The sequence below is a fragment of the Anomalospiza imberbis genome, chromosome 1, assembly GCF_031753505.1.
Source record: "Anomalospiza imberbis isolate Cuckoo-Finch-1a 21T00152 chromosome 1, ASM3175350v1, whole genome shotgun sequence".
NCBI classification, from domain to species: Eukaryota; Metazoa; Chordata; class Aves; order Passeriformes; family Viduidae; genus Anomalospiza; species Anomalospiza imberbis.
In genome coordinates, this window is record NC_089681.1 from 151372266 (window position 1) to 151392782 (window position 20517).

Below are 20517 nucleotides of genomic sequence, written 5' to 3' on the forward strand. Positions count from 1 at the left end.
GTGTCAGAGCTGTGTGTTCCCCTCACGCCGTCCGCGCTGTGGCCACTCACAGCTGGCTTTTGGCTGAGCATCCTGCTCTGTGCTGGGCTTTTTCCCCGGGGGGCACCTGAGGGGGCTGTTGTGTCGAGGATGTGATGGGCAGGAGGCCAACAATGGGGTCAGATTTAAAAGCTTCCCTGGAAATCCAGCACGGTGCCTCCAAAGCCTCGGGAGGCTCGAGCAGAGAACAGGGTGGGGTTTCTTTCCCCCTTCCCTCCATCTGTCACCCTGAAAACTGATGTCGAAAGCAGCTTAAACCTTCCTCAGCCTCGGCCCCCAGCTCCTGAACGCCGCAGAGCTCGGTGTTTCCTCCCATAGCCCCTTACCTTTGTGGCCTAAAGGACTCCCGTGCTCTGTCTCTGGGGCTAATAAAGGCCACCTGCAAAGGGCCACCTGCCCTGCTGTGCCAACAGCTCCTGGAGCCCTTGCATTCCCTTGGGAATTGGCAGTGGGTGTTGGACATCCCTCCAGTGCTGCCTCAGTGGCGTTCAAGCTCCCTTAGGAAGAGGCAAAAGGAGATTTTGGCCATAACCAGGCAATTCTCCGGTTTTAAATCCTTTTGCATCTTTTCAAACAAACCTTCTGCCTCCTCTGTTGTCTTGGGGCAGCAGCTCGTCCCAGGCCTCTTGGAGCCTGTTCCCACATCCCTGCTCCCTTCCCACATCCCTGCTCCTGCCCTGCGCGTGCCCAGCCCCTGTGAATCCCAAACTTGGGATTTTCTGTAGTTATTTGTCCAGTGAAGCTGCCCCACCTGAGGCTCTGCTGGGCCAGGAGGGATTATCCCAGCTGGAGGCAGGAGCCCGGAGTGAGAACCAGGAGAGGGCAAAGCAGGATCTCTGCAGGGCCTGAGCGCTGCTGCTTTGGGCTGAGGCACAGCTTCAGATCAGGTGAAGTTCACTCAGATTCCCCAACACGCCGAGCTCCTGCAGGTTTGCAGACGGCGCTGCCGCGTGCGCCAGGCAGCGGCTGGGAGAGCCCCCTCTCCCCGGAGCTGAGGGGCTTGCCAGGGAGAAGACACAGCAGGAACTGCCTGGGCTGGAATCTGGGCCGTACCTCGGTGGGTCAGTTGTCTCCTGGGGGGGATTCACAGGGCCCCGCTGGGCAGAAGCTGCTCTCTTAAGAAAATGGTTGGCTTCTTGTCCGGGCAGTGGCCTTTAGTGCCAAGTGTGACTAAGCTGGCTCCTGGACCTGCCGCTGCGTGGGCAGCAGTGCCCCAAAATTCCTGGAAATGCTGGGAGCAGGCTGGGGCCAGGCTGCCAGCTGGGTTTCTGTGGGACTGGGGCTGGCCGCTGGCTGCTCCCACAAGGACGTTCCCGGGGCTCCGTCCCACCCCAGGGCCCACAGCCGCTCCTGCTCGGGGTGGTGCTGCCGTGCCACGCCTGGTCCCTCACGCCGGGCTCCCTCTGGGCACAGCTGCCCCCGGTCACTGCACGGGGCACGGCCAGGGGACAGTGCCAGCTCCGCGGCACGGCCAGGGGCCAGTGCCAGCTCCCCGGCACGGCCAGGGGACAGTGCCAGCTCCGCGGCACGGCCAGGGGACAGTGCCAGCTCCGCGGCACGGCCAGGGGACAGTGCCAGCTCCCTGGCACGGCCAGGGGACAGTGCCAGCTCCCCGGCACGGCCAGGGGACAGTGCCAGCTCCCTGGCACGGCCAGGGGACAGTGCCAGCTCCCCGGCACGGCCAGGGGACAGTGCCAGCTCCGCGGCAGGGCCAGGGGACAGTGCCAGCTCCGCGGCACGGCCAGGGGACAGTGCCAGCTCCATGGGACCCGGGGCAGGCCCTGCCGGGGGCAAGGAGCGGGCTTTGCCAGGCAGGGCGCAAGGTCCTTGTTAGAGGTCACCAAATCCAGGCAAAGCTGGAAAGGAAGCTAATCTCCTGCTGTCGAGCCAAGCTCCGCGCGGCTGCGGTGCCAGCCCCGGGGCTGGCGGTGGCCCCGGTGGCCCTGTCCCAGCCTGTGCTGGGCCTGGGTCCCGCCGTGCTCTGGGATCTGCTGCTCAAAGGCACAGGGGGGCTGGGGGTGGCACAGAGGATAAAGCAGTGACGGGCTCGCCCCAAGCTCTGCTTCCTGAGGGGAACGGGCTCTGCTCAGCCTCTGCGTCCACCGCTGCCGTCTGATCCTCGGTGGCACCAACCCCAGCAGCGGAGGAGCGGGCAGGGGTGGCACTGACAGGGTTTTCCTGACCCAAAATCCCTGCCTTGGAGGGGCAGAGTGCAGGTGGGTGTGGGGGCAGGCAGCCCCTCAGGCCCCTCCGTGTCCCATCCAGGCTTGTCCCCTCGGTGTCACCTCCTGCCACGCACGGGGCCACTCTCCTGGGTGTCTGAAGGCCCTCGGGCACCTTTGGAGAAGGGGTGTCACCGAGATGCCCAGCAGAGAGCTCTGCCTTTGGGCTTTATCTGCTCTGGGGGGCACAGCCCCGTCGGGAGCGCTGGCCCGGGGCTCTGTGTGCTGCTGGATGGACTCTCCACGCTCGCTGGGCTCGGGGCTCGAGCAAGGAGCTGTGAAAAGGGAGAACATCAAAAACACAAAGTGGAAGGAGGCCGAGAGGAACGTGGCCAAGTGCCCTGTCCTTCTTTCTCTTTTGCTCTGTGAGGGAAACCCCCCAGCCTATGGGGACATCCCTGTGCCAGCCATGGCCACGGCTCTGTCACCACGGGGACATCCCTGTGCCAGCCATGGCCACCACGGGGACATCCCCATGCCAGACATGGCCCCGACGGCAGCCCGGGGCTGGGGATGGCAGAGGGGCCCAGGGAGGAGCTCCTGATGGAGGCAGGATGGAACTCTGCTGGAGCTCCCGCTCCACTGCGGGATTGTCCGCTCGGGGTGGCTTCTGCCGCCGCCTTTGGTGGCACGGGAAGCTGGGACCCTGGCTGGGGGTGCTGTGGTGGAGGGGCTCTGTGGCTGGATCCTGGGAGTCTCCACTGAAGGAATTAAGCAGGGTGGGGAAGGAGATGGCAGCTGCTCCGTGGGGAGGAGATCAGTGGGTGCAGACCCCCGCAGGTAACCCCTGCCAGGTGCCCACGGATGGCACAACCCCAGCTCTGTGGTGCTTGGCTGTCTCCTCCTCACTGGGATTCCTGCCCCGGGCAGCCCAGGAAACCCCACAAGGGAATCCCGGAGCTGGCGGTGGGTCAGGGAGCGTGGCTGGCACCCAGGGTCACCTGGCAGCTGCCCCAGGGTGTGATCCATGTGACATCAGGGCTCTGTGACACCCAGCATGGGTCGCTGGAGGCTCCCCAAGGAGCCTTTCTGGGCACAGGCTGCCCGTGGCAGGAGGTGGCTGTGCCCTGACCCGTCCCGAGGGTCTCGTGCCCTTGGAGAGGGCAGAGGAGGTGCCAGGCTTTGGGCTGTGCCCTGGGAGCAGCCCCGGGCAGCCACAGTCCTGGCTGTGGTGACACTGCCAGTGCCGTAATTAGCAGGTGCCAGCGCTGCTGGGGTTTGTCCCTGCTTCCTCCTCCCACCATCCTCCTCCTCCTCCCGGGGCTGGCCAGTCCCAGAGGCACAGCTGGGCCCACGCAGGTGCCCGACTGCCACCACCCCCTGCAGCCCTTGGCACGCAGGCTGGGGGCAGAGCCTGCTTTGGGGAGCAGAGCAGAGCCTTGGGGAGCAGAGCCTGCCTTGGAGAGCAGAGCAGAGCCTTGGGAAGCGGAGCAGAGCCTTGGGAAGCGGAGCAGAGCCTGCTTTGGGGAGCAGAGCAGAGCCTTGGGGAGCAGAGCAGAGCCTTTGGAAGCAGAGCAGAGCCTGCTTTGGGGAGCAGAGCAGAGCCTTTGGAAGCAGAGCAGAGCCTTGGGAAGCAGAGCAGAGCCTTGGGAAGCAGAGCAGAGCCTTGGGAAGCAGAGCAGAGCCTTGGGAAGCAGAGCAGAGCCTGCTTTGGGGAGCAGAGCCTGCTTTGGGAAGCAGAGCAGAGCCTTGGGAAGCAGAGCAGAGCCTTGGGAAGCAGAGCAGAGCCTTTGGAAGCAGAGCAGAGCCTTGGGAAGCAGAGCAGTGCCTTGGGAAGCAGAGCAGAGCCTGCTTTGGGGAGCAGAGCCTGCTTTGGGAAGCAGAGCAGAGCCTTGGGAAGCAGAGCAGAGCCTTGGGGAGCAGAGCAGTGCCTTGGGAAGCAGAGCAGTGCCTTGGGAAGCAGAGCAGAGCCTTGGGAAGCAGAGCAGTGCCTTGGGAAGCAGAGCAGTGCCTTGGGAAGCAGAGCAGAGCCTTGGGAAGCAGGTTCAGGAGCTGCACTGTGCTTTGGGAAGCAGCATGACAAAGGATTCAAAGCCACTGAACCAGTCTGGCGAGTGCTGAGGTCCATGGGGGAATGTTGTGCTCATGGGAGCTCTCCCGGCATCACCAGGGTCCCAGGAAATGTGGGGTCTGCCCCGGCAGAGCGAGCACGAGGCAATTTGGGGCCGTGTTTGGGGCTCTCCTGGGGGCAGAGCTGGTGTTTATGTTGGAGGGGATGGATTTGGTACGGACATTTTCCTATTGCAGCAGGAGTGGTGCCAGAACTCTGCACTGGGAACAACTGGTCACATCCCCTGCAGCCCCAGGAGTCCTCAGCCCCTCGGCTGCTCCTCTGCCCTCCACCCAGTGTGGCTGGAATCGGGGAAGAGGTTTGAGCACCCATCTCTTGGAGCGAGTCCAAGGAGGCCACCAAGGTGATCACTGGGGTGGAGCAGCTCTGCTGCAAGGAGAGGATGGGAGAATTGGGAGCATCCAGCCTGGAAAAGAGAAGCTTTGGGGTGATTACACTGAGGCCTTCCAGTGCCTGAAGGAGCTACCAGAAAGATGGGGAGGGACTTTGGGCAAGGCCCTGGAGTGACAGGGTAAGGGAGACTGGCCTCTTCTCCAGGCCGGACAGCCCAACCCTCCACAGGAGCTCTCCTCTCCTCTCCTCTCCTCTCCTCTCCTCTCCTCTCCTCTCCTCTCCTCTCCTCTCCTCTCCTCTCCTCTCCTCTCCTCTCCTCTCCTCTCCTCTCCTCTCCTCTCCTCTCCTCTCCTCTCCTCTCCTCTCCTCTCCTCTCCTCTCCTCTCCTCTCCTCTCCTCTCCTCTCCTCTCCTCTCCTCTCCTCTCCTCTCCTCTCCTCTCCTCTCCTCTCGTCCAGCACATCCCGCTGGGAGCAGCAGGACCTGCTCCTCCCTGGGGCAGAGGGCACTGCCTGCCACTGTCCCTGTGCTCCGGTGCCACAGCCCCGTGCTGCAGCTGTGCACAGATCCCTTTGGATCCCGCTGAGGGTGTTTATTCCCATTATTCCCATTCCCAGCTGCTCCCAGGGCTGGCCGTGGTGCCGCTGGGACCGGTGGAGCTGTTCACGGTGTGGTTTTTGTCAGGAGCTGTGACCCAGGAGCTCTCTGCACCAGCAGCTTTGGGGTGCCAGCGCTCCCCGCTGCTCAGCCCAGCCCCACTCTGCGGCCAGGGCCCGTTCCCGGGCGCTTTCACCCCAAATTCGCAGCGGGCAGCATCCGAGCCATCATTCCAGCCCAGCTCCCGGGCCGTGTCCCCCGGCGGGAGCAGGGACCGCTCTGAGCTGCAGCAGCCGCTGGGCAGGAGAAGCAGCGGGACGTTCCCTGCTGCTCGCCCAGGGCCGTGTGGCCGTGGCCGGGAGAGCGTCTCCGGCCCCGGGAGCTGACAGCGGCCACGGAGACGTCGGGAGCCCGCAGACAAAGGCGCGATTGTTGCGGCCGGGGCTCGGGAGGAGCGAGGCCGCTGCCAGGGTCTCTGGGTGCTGCCAAACAGCAGCTGGAGCCCGTGGAAAACAATTCCCCGCTGCCCCTGTGGGCGCTGGGAAGCGGCCGGCAGCTGGGAGCTGCGGAGCAGGGAGCACCGGGCACCCACCGGGGACAGCTGCCGGGACGGGCCGCTTTGGCTCAGGGCTGCTGGAGGCTGCATCCAGCCAGGAAAGCGCTCTGGGAGTTTCTGCCTGGCTTTTGCTGGATGCCGGCAGAGCCCGTGAGCTGGGGGCAGCCACCCTGGGGAGCTGCCACACGTCACCGAGGGCTGTGTCCCCCTGTCCCCGTCCCGTCTGTGCCAGCCGGGCCAGCCCAAAGCATCCCGCGCTGCTGGCATCCCGGGTGGGCACGGCGGGATGCTCAGGGCTGCCCTTCGTGTCCTCCCTGCGGCCCGTGGGAGGGCGAGGGGGTTGAGGGACAGCGTGGCCATTCTCAGCCCCTTTCCCTGCAGACCTGCTCCGGCTCCGGCGGGCTGAGGCCGGCTGGCAGCTCCGGATCCCGCCGGGCCACAGGCGCCGGTGCCTCCGTGCGGCAGCGTGGCAGCACCGCGGTGCTCAGGTGAGCCACGGAGCCGTGTCACCGTGTCCCGAGTGCCACCCACCCCTCGCACACTCGCACACTCCCGCTCACTCACCGCTCCTGCCCCTAGAGCATCTCCCGGCAGCTCTGCCCCGGCTCCAGCGGAGCTGCCCCGAGCCTGGCTGAGCACAGCAGGGAATTTGCGGCATCCCGGGCATTTCCCACCCATGGAGCGGGAGCCAGGCGCTCCCGGGTGGATGCACGAGTCCCGTTCGTGCGGAGCCGGGGCCGGAGCCGGAGCCGAGGCTGGCGCTGTCCCAGGGCTGCTCCTCCGCACGGAGCTTCCCATTCTCACCCTGCTGCTGCCAGGGGCTGCCACAGGACAGCTCCAGGAAAACATGGAGCGCTTTGCTGCCAGCCCTCGCTGCAGCTTGCTCTCCCAGCCCGCTTTTGGCTGGAACCAAGGAGGAGCTTCCCTGCCTTGCTGAACGCGGATGGCAAAGCTGGGGCTCGGGTGCTTTCTCTTCCTCCTGGAAGTGATGAGGAGATCCCTGCCAGGCCCTTTCTCCTCCCTCACCACAGGACAGCCAGAATTTCTTTCTGTGGGACGATGTTGCTCTCGACAGAAGTATGTAGACGCCCACCCACTCGTAAATAACTCGGTTATTGCCAAACAGAGCTGGCTTTGCCATAATCCCCGCGGGTCTGTGCTGTGCTGGGCGCTGCTCCTCTCCCCAGCAGCCCAGGCCAGCCAGAGCTGCCTCTGCAGCCGATCCCGGGGCAGCCCGGCTCTCCTGGGGCTGCCTTTCATGGAGTCACGGGCTCGGGATGCTGCGAGCAGCCGGTGCAAGACATTTTAATCAGCCCAGGAGGAGAAGCTGTTCCAGCAGAGAAGGACAGGACGCTGCAGCACTTCACGGCACGGCCGCGGGTGCAGGGAGGTCCAGTCTGTAACACATCAAAGAGCCCGGGAGACACGAGGGTTTCCCATCCTCTCCCCCCAGCACAGCCCTGAGGCACTTCTATGTTTCATCAGACTTCCTGTGAGAAGAAATTCAATATTCAAACAACGGCAGCCAAGACTTGTACCAGCGGGATTATTTCAGCGCTGGTACGTGATCCTTTGTGGGGTTTATATGCCAGCACGGACAAACTGGGCAGAAGATGCTTTTTGGCACCTTTCTCCCACAAGTAAATCACGGAATATCCTGAGCTGGAAGGGCCCACAAGGACCATCGAGTCCAGCTGCTGAATGAAGGGTGCTCAAGGTGGGGACAGGAGGGATGAAAGGCCCGGTCTTGTTGGAAGTGTGGGGTTTGGCAGCATCCTGAATCCCTTCCCTGCACCCCCGGTGTTCCTCCAGCCCCACACCTCCCATGGCACACAGCCAGGAGCAGAGCCTGCCACAGCCACCCACAGTGACAGAGAGCGGCACCACACACTCATCTCCACACCCACGGCAGGGGCGGGCGGGAGCTGAGTTTTGAGATCCCTTGCGAGCCACACCACCCTGGGATTCCGTGGTTCCGTGACTCCCTGAGGAAACGAGCAGCAGTCCCTCCTGCACGTGGTTATGGAGATGTGTACGCACAACATGTCGGTTTTACGCCCTCTCTTTGTTCAGCAGCTTTAACTGCTGCAGGATTAATGGCCTGCAAAGATTAGAACCAGGCGGAACCGCTGTGGGGCTCAGCTGAAGCTGCTCCCCCCGGGGCTGTGGTGAGGCTCTGCTCAACATCACGGTGCCATCTCGGGGGTTTGGTTCCATTTCCTCCGCTGGCCTGGCAGAAAAGGAAATATTTTATTCTAATGAACATCAGTGTTTGGAAATATGCTGATTGTTTTCAGCTCGGTGCATTTTCAGTGATAAATGAATAGCAGCAAACAGCCAAGCCCCCAACCCGTGCCTTTTTTGGGGTTGAGCAGTCGGTTGTGGGTGCTCCAACCCTCCCTAAGAGCAGCCTTGCATTTCCTGAGCTATTCTTGCAGCTTGGGCCTGATTTTCTATCTGAATAGAGCCTGTCTGCTGCCAGCTGCCAGAGGACAGATGATCTCCCCGCTCTCCGTGCCGGAGTGTCCTGGCTGGGAAGCCCTGAGGGATTACCATGGGATAATTTGGTAATAAATGGCCATATTTGTAATATTTGGTTACAAATCACATCCTAATGTGCTTTAATAATGGGGCGTGTTTACCATGCAGACAAAAAAAAAATTCTCTTTCATCACAAACCCTCCAGGATTTCTTCTCTTTTAATGTAATCCGAGAGAAACCTTGGACACAATCCTTACTCCAAAGGTCTTTCAGCACACTGCCAAATTCTGTTGTTGGTTCTCTTCTCCCAGACCAAAGCCTGACTTGGCAGCAGCTCATGGAGAGTTTGGTGCAGGACCTTGTCAGCAGAACCATCAGCAAAGGAGGAAAAGGTTTATTTTCCCTGCAAGGCTCCATCCCTGCAGTGAAAGGAGAGGACTGGGAAGCTGCAGGGGCTCCTGTTGTCCCAGTTCCTGGGATCTCCCCAGCTCCAGTGCTCCACGCAGGACCTGGGGGTGTTATGCTGGAATTTCAGTTTCTGAACAAGTAAGGAAAGTTTCTCTCAGTGTTTCTTTGTTTTATCAGTCTCCCTTTTCATGGTGAAGCCTAAAAGCTGGTGAGGAAGAGCAAGGCCTTGCTCCTCTGGCCCAGCCAGAAGACAATAAAAGAGTCACCTCTGCTAAAACACCCGAGTGCATTTGTGGAGGCAGCGAGTCTGGGCTGTAATTAACACAGGGCATAATTGCACTCATGGCTTTTTGCAGTGAAGAGGGAAATCAAGGGCATTGCTGCCCTTCTGTCACCTCTCCCTTGAGCCCATGGCCTTGGTCACACCCCAGAGCTCCTGGAAGAGCCTGGCCAGCAGTCCTGCAGACAGGCCCCTTTCCCCCTGCCTCAATTCCTTTTCACCCCACTCCTGTCTCTGTGCAGCTCCTCGGGAGGAGTCAGGGCTGTCCCCCGGCTGCTGGAGGCAGGGCAGGAGCCCAGTGTCACTGCAGGGATCAGCTGGGACACACAGAGGGACACAGGGAGGGAATGGCCACAGCTCTGCCCCGAGGGACACACGGAGCAGCAGGGAGGGGAATCCTGGGGCTCCTGGGTGATCCTGAGCGAGGGGATTGTGCCCCTCTGCGCCTCAGGTGAGACCCCACCTGCAGAGCTGCCCCAGACCCAGCAGCACAAGGACCTGGAGCTGCTGCAGGGCTGGAGCCAGGCTGGGAGAGCTGGGAATGTTCCCCGGGAGAGGAGAAGCTCCAGGGAGAGCTCAGAGCCCCTTGCAGGGCCTGAAGGGGCTCCAGGAGAGCTGGAGAGGGACTGGGGACAAGGCATGGAGGGACAGGACACAGGGAATGGCTTTAGCTGAAGGAGGGTCCACATAATAAACATGTGGATTGTTTATTAAGAGGAAATTCTTTGCTGGGAGGGGGCTGAGGCCCTGGCACAGGTGCCCAGAGCAGCTGGGGCTGCCCCTGGATCCCTGGCAGTGCCCAAGGCCAGGCTGGACAGGGCTGGGAGCAGCCTGGGACAGTGGGAGGTGTCCCTGCCATGGCAGGCGTGGCACTGGATGATCCTTAAGGTCCCTTCCAGCCCAACCATTGTGGGGAGGAGAGGCTGGGAGCAGCAGAGCTGTGAGGGCTCAGCTTCTGGAGCCTGGTGGGACGCACCACGCACAGGCTCATTCCTGCTGCTTTCCCCATCCTGCTTGTGCAAGAGCCCTGTCTCCCTGTGAGAACCTTGAGCAGTTCCCCCGATGTGACAAGCTCTGTTGCAAACCTGCACTCATTTATTAATGCTCAGGCTGTTCTTAGTCCATCCCCTCTTTAATAACTCTCTCTCACCGATGCTTATTTGGGATGACTGTGGGAAGGTTTTGAAACTAGATACAGGCTTGCCAAAACACTCATTATGGCTGTGGCTCATCCTCTCAACCCAGAAACTGCATCTTCCCCCAGTGCCCCAAATCTGCTTCCATTTGCTGAAGCAGCAATTTGACATTGAAGTAATTTGGTTCTTTTCAGTGGTTTCACATTTGACTTCTCAGATTTCCTGAGGAATTTGTTGCAGACTTAATGTTTAATTGTGCTCTGGTAGGGTGACAGCTCGAGTTTAGCAAAAATCCTGCTAATGTTCAGATCTGGAATAATTTAATTCCAAAGCAGATGCTTTCCCAAAGGAATGGATTTAGTTAGATACTAATTTTAGGGAAATGCTTGGGCTGGTTACAACCAGCACTACTCTGTCAGCACGTAAAGCTCTGTGCAGCGCGTTCCTGACACTTGTGACAAACTGATTATCCCTAATTCTCCCTTCCAAAGACTCCATGGCCAAGGAGAGGAGACAACAGCCATGGGAGCCTGTTCTCAGAGGGAGGAGAATTAACTCACTGACTTTGAAAACTGCTCTGAGGCCAACTCTGACAGAAGTCATCCATTAAGGAGAAAAGGGAGCGATGTCCACATGGGACACGACTTCAAGCAGATTCCCTTTCCAAAATTGCCTCTGCAATGAGAGATTAAAAGGTTCTCTGCTCCAGGAAACCAAGCACTATGAAGGTTTCCAAGTGCTCTCCTGGCAGGATCTGGACGCTGGCCTGGCCTCATCTGGGTTCAGATGGGGTTTATAGAAGCCACAAGCACAGCCTGCAGGGTTTTCAGCTAAAACCCTGTTTTCTGCAGGATTTTAGCTAAAATCTTTCATCAGGGATTTAGTAACAATCAGGCCTGGAAAGAACTGCACACAGCAAAGGCTGAACTCCAGCAGCTCTTCCATGGACTGTGGATGCTCCTCTTGGAAGGAATGGCCTGAAGGTCACCCTCAGGGACATGCTGAGACACCTTAAATGCCTTGTCCCATCTGTCTGGGCACTACATGACCCCACAGCTTCCCAAATTCCCTTTTGCCTCAACAGTTTCTCCTGTTACCTCAATTCAGGTTCAACCCACCCCACGTGGGAGTGCTCACCTGGAGAAGAGAAGCTCCAGGGAGAGCTCAGAGCCCCTGCCAGGGCCTGAAGGGGCTCCAGGAGAGCTGGAGAGGGACTGGGGACAAGGGATGGAGGGACAGGACACAGGGAATGGCTTTAGCTGAAGGAGGGTACATGTGGATTGTTTATTAAGAGGAAATTCTTTGCTGGGAGGGAGGTGAGGCCCTCCCACGTGCCCTCAGCGAGTCTGTGGCTCGCAGGGCTTGAGCAAGCCCAGAGCCTGGGCCAGCTGAGGAGCAGAATATTTGCTCCTGAGCAGAGACCGCAGCGGGTGTCTCATTATGATGTGTAACGACCTTTGGGGGCTGGCTTTAATTTGGGAAAGGATCCTTGAGTCATTCAGACTCCCCAGCCACCATCTCCCCCCTTTCAGGTGGCATCCTGATGTCCTGAGGGTTTGCTTGTCTGTCGCCAACGCCTTCATCTCTCCCTGACACGAGTTAATTGCCACGGAGCTCTCTGATCTTCACGACTCTCCTGTCATCTTCCCCTCTCCTTCTCCAGGAGCCTTTTCCCAAGCTTGCTCTGCCTGTACCATTCCCTGCTCAACGCCTGATGCTGGCACTGAACACCTCTATTTATAGATGTCTTCAGCACTTATTTCTTTATCACCTACTTCGTGTGGCATTCCGTGCCCTTCGCTTTCCCCGCTGGCACAGACCTTCTTCACATTGGATAATTTGGGAGTAGTTTGGACAAGGGGGGGCTTTGATTCCCTCAGAGTTTGTTTTCTTCCCCTTAAAAGCAGTTTTTAATGCAGACACCACTCCACGGCTGAGTGCTGCTATTAGGGATTCATTCAGTTTACCAAAAACTTGAAAATAGCTGAAGTGGGCTGTTTGGTTGCCTGGATCCTTGGCTGGTGAATGCTTCAAATTATAATCAATTCATAGAGGTGGGGGCCTAAATTTTCCTTAATTCCTGCCTGTCTGCTGCCCTGCTGTTTTCTGTGATAAATCCTCTAGGCTGCAAAAATTAAAGTGCCAAGATAATAGTTAAGATCAGTTGCCAACAGCCTCCTTTGCTGGGCCCTCAGACCTGCCTGCTCTCCCCAAAAGCTGTTTTACCTCTCAAAAGGCTGGAAAGGGGCTGTCTCCCAGTCTTTTTGCTTCTGCCATTGCTCAGACTTTCTAGTTTTCTGCCTTTTATGAATTTCATAGCCTGCCAAGATTTTTTCCCCTTGGATTATCATTATTTTCCATGCTTTGTATAACAAGTTGTATTCCTATTCCAAGCAACTGCAGCACATTCATCCCCCCACCCCCTTCCTTAAAGTCGCTCATTTTTGGAAGATGAATAAGAATTTAAATGGGAATTCTCCCCCACAGTACTGAGAGCTGCTGTCATTTCCCCCAGCTCCCGTGTCTTTTAAAAGCAAGAGCGGAAAGAGATGTAGAGAAATCATGGCAGTTTGTGGCCTTTGAGCACAAGCTTTGGATATTATTGGCATTTTTTTCCTCCCTGCAATGATGGGATTTCACAATCAGGTCTCCAGGTCTGCTGTGGAGTCCCAAGGGAAGAAATCTCCTTCTAGAGCCTGTGTTTAGGTTGTCTCTTCCAGAAAGCTGGGCTTCACCAACGTGGTGATTAAATTAGATGACAGATTGAGTTCCGTCCTTCAGCATTTCCAGGCAGCTCTTAATTCCGCCGTCAGCCACCCTCTGGTTCAGCCGTAACTGGAGCAGCTCTGCTGCAGCCTGTGCTGCACTTCCACTGTGCTCCTTGGGACCAGCGTCTGCAGTCACACCCTCACCCCAGCTGTCCCTTCCTTGTCCCCACTCCAGCTTTGGATGTGAGACAATTGCTCAGAGTTCCCCTCCTGCCCCAGCCTCAGGGCTGAGCTGATTCATGCTGCTCTGCTTTGGGAGCAGAGGCAGGAGCCTGAAAAACCTTCCTGCTGGGGGGATTGGCGTGGAAGGTTCACGTTCCAGGGCTGTGGAGCCGTGTGGGATTCGTTACCTGGCACTGGGAGCTGCCAGTCCAGCCCAGCGCGGGCGGCTGGGGCCGAGGGGCTGCCAGGGACAGGAGCCAGCTCTGGCTCCTCGAGGGGATCCAGAGGAGGCCACGGAGCTGCCCCGAGGGCTGGGCCCCTCTGCCCATGGCAGGGGGGGAATGGGATCATCCTCAAGGTCCCTTCCCAGCCAAACCAGGAATTCTCTACTCAAGCAGAGCTCTGCCCTTGCTGCTGAGGTGACACTGCCTTTAATCCACACAGAGAGCTTGCTTCCAGCCTGAAAAGGTGTTTTTCATGCAATTTTCCTGTGCAGCTCATATTTAAAGCTGCAGCATCTGCATGAAAGCCACACACCCTTTATTTGCATGCCTGAAGTGCTGAGTGTGCAGGACAGGGCCAGCAGTGACTGCACAGCTCAGGAGGAGCATCACACGTGTCCTTCACAGGCTGCATGCAAATGGCCTGGCTGCCCAAACTGAAAATAAACAACAGAAAATGCCCTGGGAATTCTCCAGGCAGCCAAAGTGCCCCCAGCCATCTCCACGGCCAGGGGGACTTCATGAGAGTCAGGTTTCTAAAGGGGCATTTCCAAAATCAGGCCTGGGCACTACTGTACACAGAGTGTCCTGTCCTCTGCCCAGGCTGGGAGCAGGAGGAACACGGTGTCAGAGATTGAAGGGAAGGGAGATGGAAGTATTGGAACACGGATGAGTGATGCAGGAAATGCATGGAGACAGCCCTGTCTTTCCAAAGACAATTCCCACAGCGCACTGCAAGGCCACCGGAGATTCAGGAGAGCTCACCAAAAGCAGGAGGGACACCTGTGGAAGAGAGGAGAGCACGTGGTGAGACACTGCGAGATCAGCCACCTCAGGAGAGGTGAGAAATGATGTGATGGAACCAGAGCAAATTCTGAATGGCCAAGGGAGGATGCAGCAGAGAGCCTCCATTCTTTTTTCTGTTGTAACATGAAAACACAGGAATTGGAAGGCAGGACCACTACCCTCTGTAAGTTATAGCCACAAGGAAGTGCTGTCCCTGGGTTAGGAGGACTCAGAAAGAAGTGGATTGCTGGGTCCCAGGGTAGTCCTAAGGAGTGGTGTGAAAAGTGTGTGCTCTGAAAAGTCCTGTCCCAGAGCTCCAGGCAGCCCAGGAGACCCTGCATGGGGAGATCACCCCCGTTTGGCCTGGCCTCGCCTGTGCCTGGCACAGCACACCTGGCACAGCTGTCCCCACACACGGCCCCACACCAGATGTGGCCTTTGGTTGCCTTTCACAGTTCCCTCTTTTTGTCCCAGCAGTGACAGCAGGGCTCACAGGAGAGGCCTGGAAATCCTCTGGACACTGTGTCCTTCACGTCAGCACCCTCAGACTTCTCCTCCCAGCCTGCAGGTGAGTGGTCAGAACTTTCCCCTCTGCTGCTCTCTGCCCCTGATCTTGTACCAGCTTACCTGGGGAAGGAGCAGTAAATAAAACCCACCCAGGCCCTGGTCCCTGGCACACTGTCCTTGCCAGTAGAGGGAATGACTTGCACAAAACTTCTTGCAGACCCTCAGGCCTGATGGAGAGGGCTCTTTGCTGATGGCTTTTCCCCAGAACAGTCGTCTTCTGTCTCATCAGGCAGCTGTTGTCAGTGCTGGTTAGATGCTCTGTCTAGTTCGGGCTGGGAGCTCCTCAGGGCCCAAAGACCTCTCACCCTCTCCTGTCCCCCAAGTGTCCTCTGCACCAGAAGCAGGACAGGAAGAGCAAATCACCATCAAAGTGAGCAGGAGTAATTTGGGAGCTGCGTGTTTCGCACAGCAAGGAGGAAAACCTCCATGGCTGCAGCAGGGAGAGCTGCACCGAGTGGGGAATGTCAGAGTCCCCTCTGTCCCCCACTTGGGAGTTTGAGGAGAATAATTTGATTGAAAGGCAAATCCTTTAATCTGCAGATATAAATCAGCAGAGTGGCAGAATTGCTTAGGATGGAACATATCATACAGGGCATGTCCTGTATGTCTTTTCCCTTTGAACAACCACGGGCCCTCCAGCTGTTAACCTATTTATAAAAGGTAACTTAAGGCTACGCGCAAACTCCTGGGGACATTTCATTCTGTCATTACAGCACAGATTTTTCTGCCTCGCAATAATTGGGCTTGGTTTATGAAGGCCCAGGCTAGAGGAGAGATCAGCTCTGGTACTAAGAGCCCTCTCCAGAGGAGCAGGATGAAGCCCTCCAGAAGGCCAGGCTGCCCCGTGCTTCCCAGGACAAGGCTGTGCTTGGAGAAAGAATGATGCAAATATCAGCTACTGCATGCTGACAAGCCCCTGCAGGTTCTCCTCTTCCCACATGCACAGTCCCAAGCTCCTGTTCCCGAGCTGTGTGTGGGAAGTGTCCCAGGTCACCCACAGCAGGACCTGTGGTGCAGGACAGCAGCGGGAGCTGTGTTTTCTGGGACCACAGAGCTCTTGGCAATGGAAGTCACTGCCCCAGCCTCAGTGCAGCCCCCAGCCACCTTCCTCCTCCTCTTCTTCTTCCTCCTCCTCTGTGGCCCCACACCAGGTTACAGCTGACAGAGAGATCCCAGATCAGGAGATCATGGGGTGTGCCAGCTGCAAGGCAAATCCCATGACCAGTCAGAGAGCCTTGACAGGTCTCTGGGATGGCTGGGATCCCTGGCCGGAATTCCATGCCTTCCATTGTGCTGGAGTCAGCTTTGATGAGCAGAACAGCCCTGTCTGGCTGGCAAATGTCTGCCAGTGGCCCACAATGCTTCTGTTGTCTCCGGAGCAGCATCCTGCCTCATTGAGTAGTTACCTTCTCCTTGCATCCCTGATCCGTGATAGGGGAGTGATGAGACATCTGTTTTGTAAGAGTATTCAAATTCTCCAAGCTGCTTACAGACATTCACTTCCAAAAGTGAATGAGCAGAAATGTCCTGAACATGAGAGTCTGTGGGTGCTGCTCCAAGTGTGGAGGCAATTCCACTCAAACCCTTTCCAGATCTGCTTCCTGAGTTTTTCTCCTCGATACAGTTCGGGTTCATTACTTACTGACTGCACTGCTGGCCACTCCTTTCTGGACGTGACCCCTGCACGGGCTCTGCTGCCTGTCCCGGATGAGTGAGGGATGCGAGGAGTGACAGCTCAGCCCCGGCAGCACCGCTTTCCCGGAGCTCGGACAAACCCTGGAGCTCAGAGAGACCCTGGAGCTTGGGACAGACCCCGGAGCCCAGACAGACCCCGGAGCTCAGGACAGACCTCAGAGCCCAGACAGACCCCGGAGCCTGGACAGACCCCGGAGCCCGGGACAGACCCCGGAGCCTGGACAGACCCCGGAGCCGGGACAGACCCCGGAGCCTGGGACAGACCCCGGAGCCCAGACAGACCCTGGAGCTTGGGACAGAACCCGGAGCCCTGACAGACCCTGGAGTTCAGACAGACCCCAGAGCTCAGACAGACCCCGGAGCCCAGGACAGACCCTAGAGCTCAGACAGACCCCGGAGCTCAGACAGACCCCGGAGCCCAGACAGACCCTGGAGCTCAGACAGACCCCGGAACCAGACAGACCCCGGAGCCTGGACAGACCCCGGAGCCCGGGACAGACCCCGGAGCCCAGACAGACCCTGGAGCTTGGGACAGAACCCAGAGCCCAGACAGACCCTGGAGCTCGGGACAGACCCCGGAGCTCAGACAGACCCTGGAGCCCTGACAGACCCTGGAGTTCAGGCAGACCCCAGAGCTCAGACAGACCCCGGAGCTCGGGCAGACCCCAGAGCTCAGACAGACCCCGGAGCCTGGGCAGACCCCGGAGCTCAGACAGACCCCGGAGCCTGGGCAGACCCCGGAGCTCAGACAGACCCTGGAGCCCTGACAGACCCTGGAGTTCAGACAGACCCCGGAGCCTGGACAGACTCCGGAGCCCAGGACAGACCCCAGAGCTCAGACAGACCCCGGAGCTCGGGCAGACCCCAGAGCTCAGACAGACCCCGGAGCCCTGACAGACCCTGGAGCTCAGACAGACCCTGGAGCTCAGACAGACCCTGGAGCTCAGGCAGACCCCGGAGCCCGGGCAGACCCCGGAGCTTGGGGCAGACCCCGGAGCTCAGGCAGACCCCGGAGCCCGGGCAGACCCCGGAGCTTGGGGCAGACCCCGGAGCTCAGGCAGACCCCGGAGCCCGGGCAGACCCCCATTGCTGCCCTTGTGAGCACCCACATCCCTGCTTTGAGCAGGGAATGACGAGCTCTTGCCAAAGGGCAGGAAAGCTGCCCGGTTCATTACTGCTTATCTCCAACCCTTGTGCTGTCAGTGCCCTGGGATCGGCTGTGTCACCCAGCGTCCTTCATTTGCACCGGCTCCCATCAAAGCGGTGCCAAACGAGCATTCCCCAGACCGAGCTTTCCCTTTCCAGCTCTGCCGGTGCCCAAAGGGGACTCACCCAGCACGGGTCAGGCCCACGCTGAGAGCAGCCCCGGTGCTGGCTGCCCTACCTGCCCTGCTGGCCTAATGGGGCTGGCCAGGAGTGACTCCTTAGGGAGATGAGCTGGGCCCTTTCCCTTTTCCACAGCCACCTTCCCTGTCTGCCCTGATGAAAGGGCAGAGCCATTGCCTAAGCACTTTCTCTTCTGCCACCAACCTCACCAAACAAAATCCCCCCCTCTGCTGGGACAAGGACAGACACACCTGTGGCGTCTCACAGATCTTGTCTGCCTTACACCGAGGTTCCTGCTGCCCTCCCTTCCAGGCCACATGGAGATGGAGGGGACTCGGAGTCTGGAAAAGCAAGTGGAAAGAAAACAGGTTACTTTCTTTAGAGGGACAAACAAGATAAAGGAGATGCTTTGAATTTTTGCACAGGTGAAGTATGTGAGGAGGCAACAAATGGAGTGTGGCCTGAGGTTGCTCCCAGGAAGCAAAGAATAGATGTCAGATTTTAAACTAAACCAAGGAAGTTTCATATTAAACTGTGCCCTGAGAAGCTGTGCTAAGCTTGGGTGCAATCCATCCATCCTTCCTTCCTTCCTTCCTTCCTTCCTTCCTTCCTTCCTTCCTTCCTTCCTTCCTTCCTTCCTTCCTTCCTTCCTTCCTTCCTTCCTTCCTTCCATCCATCCATCCATCCATCCATCCATCCATCCATCCATCCCAGCTCTTTCGTGATTTCCTTGGTTTCGTGGAAGGAAATCCCAAAGCTGTGGGGCTCTTGGGAGCCCAGGGTCACACAGGCAGGCTTGGGGAGGGCAGAAGCCCCTCGTGCAATTCCATGGGGATGCCTGGATTACAGAGGACAGTTGCCTGCTGCAATTTATACTTTACAATGGACACACCTGTGGCATTACAGGGCTCTACCTGCTCTGATTTCTGATTTCAGGTGTACCTGGCTGGGATTTGGGCGAGGTGTCAGAGCTGTGGTGTGACAGGGAGAAGCCTGGGCACACCGTGTCCTTAATCCACCAAAGATTTGCTCCTGTGTGATCACTGTGCAGTGAAGGCCTGGCTTTGGGCTCTCAGGTTTTGCTTTTGGGGAATAAATTCTAGGCTCAGAATTTAGAAGGAACAACCCAGAAGCTCTTTTTGAAGCCAAAAGCAGTCGGCCCAGTGGTCAGACAGGCACCGATGTGTAATTTTTGTTGTATTATTGTGTTGTAACCCCTGCTTTTTGTTGAGTTACTGAGTCTGTTCCACAGACACAGGAGGCACTGTCCTGCTGTAGGGCCAGGGTGCACCCTGTCTCAGAGACAGGCAGCAGAAAGGCTCCAGAAGGGAAGAGAGGTGGATTTCCTAAGGAGAGAGAGGGATCTTTAAGAGTCTGATGATCAGGGTAGGCTGGGACAGCCCTGAAATTCAAACCACTGCCCAACCCTCCTAAAGAGAGCCATCAGGATGCTATTTTATCTCGGAGCTTAAAAATAGCACATGGTACAAGCAGTTGTTACGGATCTGCCTTTCATCAGGACATGGGATTTCCCCTTACCGGCTCCGGCCCTGGAAAGGTACCCAGGCTTGGGAGGCTGGGAGAGGGGTGGGCAGAGGGTGCAGCTTAACCCTGCCTGGATGGGGTGTGCCCCCTCCCACACCTCATGCCAAGGCTGGTTCCTCCCTGCAGTGACCAGACACGAGACACACCTGTTTGTGTTTTAATTTAGTCACCGCGCGTTGATTTGCTTATCTGGCAGGCCAGCGTGTCCCATATTTTCATGATTTAGTTTAGTAGCTCTGCAGCTCCCCTCTGGGCAGATGGGTGACACAGAGCCCTCGGGGACATGCAGGAGCCTGGCTGTCAACAGACAGGGGCCGGTGTCCCTCCCTGCCCGCTGCCCGGGTTAACTCCCAAAGCACGCTGCAATGGTTGAGCCCTCAAGAGCGAGGCCGGGTGTTCCTGCCGCGTGGTTGCTGTCACCGCACCAACCCCGTGTCACCGCGCGCTCGTCCCAGGGAGTTTCAGCCACGGGAAATGGTTTCACTGAGGGCAAACCACGGAGGTGACAGTGCTGGAGGATGAGGGAACAGTGGCCGGTGTCACCCACCTGGACGTGCGTAAAGTGTTCCACTCTGTCCCGCACGACATCCTCATCCCGAACTGGAGTGACGGGGGTTTCCTGGGTGGAGCACTCGGTGGGTGAGGAAGGGGCTGGGGGGTCACACTCACTTGTGGCCACTGGCTCGGTGTCAGTGCAGAGCAGTGACAACAGGGACACTCGGGGGTCGGGAGTTCCAGGGCCTGAAGGGGCTCCAGGAGAGCTGGAGAGGGACTGGGGACAAGGCATGGAGGGACAGGACACAGGGGATGGCTTTAGAAGGGGGGTACATGCGGATTGTTTTTTAAGAGGAAATTCTTCCCTGGCAGGGTGGGCAGGCCCTGGCACAGATGCCCAGAGCAGCTGGAGCTGCCCCTGCACCCCTGGCAGTGTCCCAGGCTGGCTGGACAGGGCTGGCAGCAGCCTGGGACAGTGGGAGGTGTCCCTGCCATGGCAGGGGTGGCACTGGAGGATCCTTAAGGTCGGTTCCAACCCAAGCCAGCGATTCTGTGACTCTGCAGCTGTGCCTGCTGTAGAAACACACCCCATCATCCCTCAGCGTCCTTATCCTCCTGCTCTCCTCCTGCCCTCCTGCATGCACAGAGCGTTGCCTCGCTGGGCCAGAAGGGCCACGGAGGATTATGAGCAGCAGCACGAGTGGTCCCTGCTGTTCGGCCACCTGGAGGGGCGGCTGGGCGCTCCATCTGTCCCTGGGCCCCGCTTTGTCACCAAGGCTCCTTCACAGCCACGAGTGCTGTGCCACACAGGCGTGCACACGCTCCCAGCG

At 58.4% G+C, this 20517-nt stretch overlaps 1 long non-coding RNA gene across 1 annotated transcript; it reads right to left on the reverse strand.

The window, feature by feature from the left end:
- Positions 1-11387: 11387 nt before the first annotated feature.
- On the reverse strand, positions 11388-18217 carry LOC137465136 (uncharacterized). Its single transcript, XR_010994570.1, has 2 exons — positions 17899-18217; positions 11388-12247 (listed from the first exon to the last, which is right to left on the reverse strand). It is a non-coding gene; the product is annotated as an uncharacterized lncRNA (long non-coding RNA).
- Between the last annotated feature and the right edge of the window lie 2300 nt (positions 18218-20517).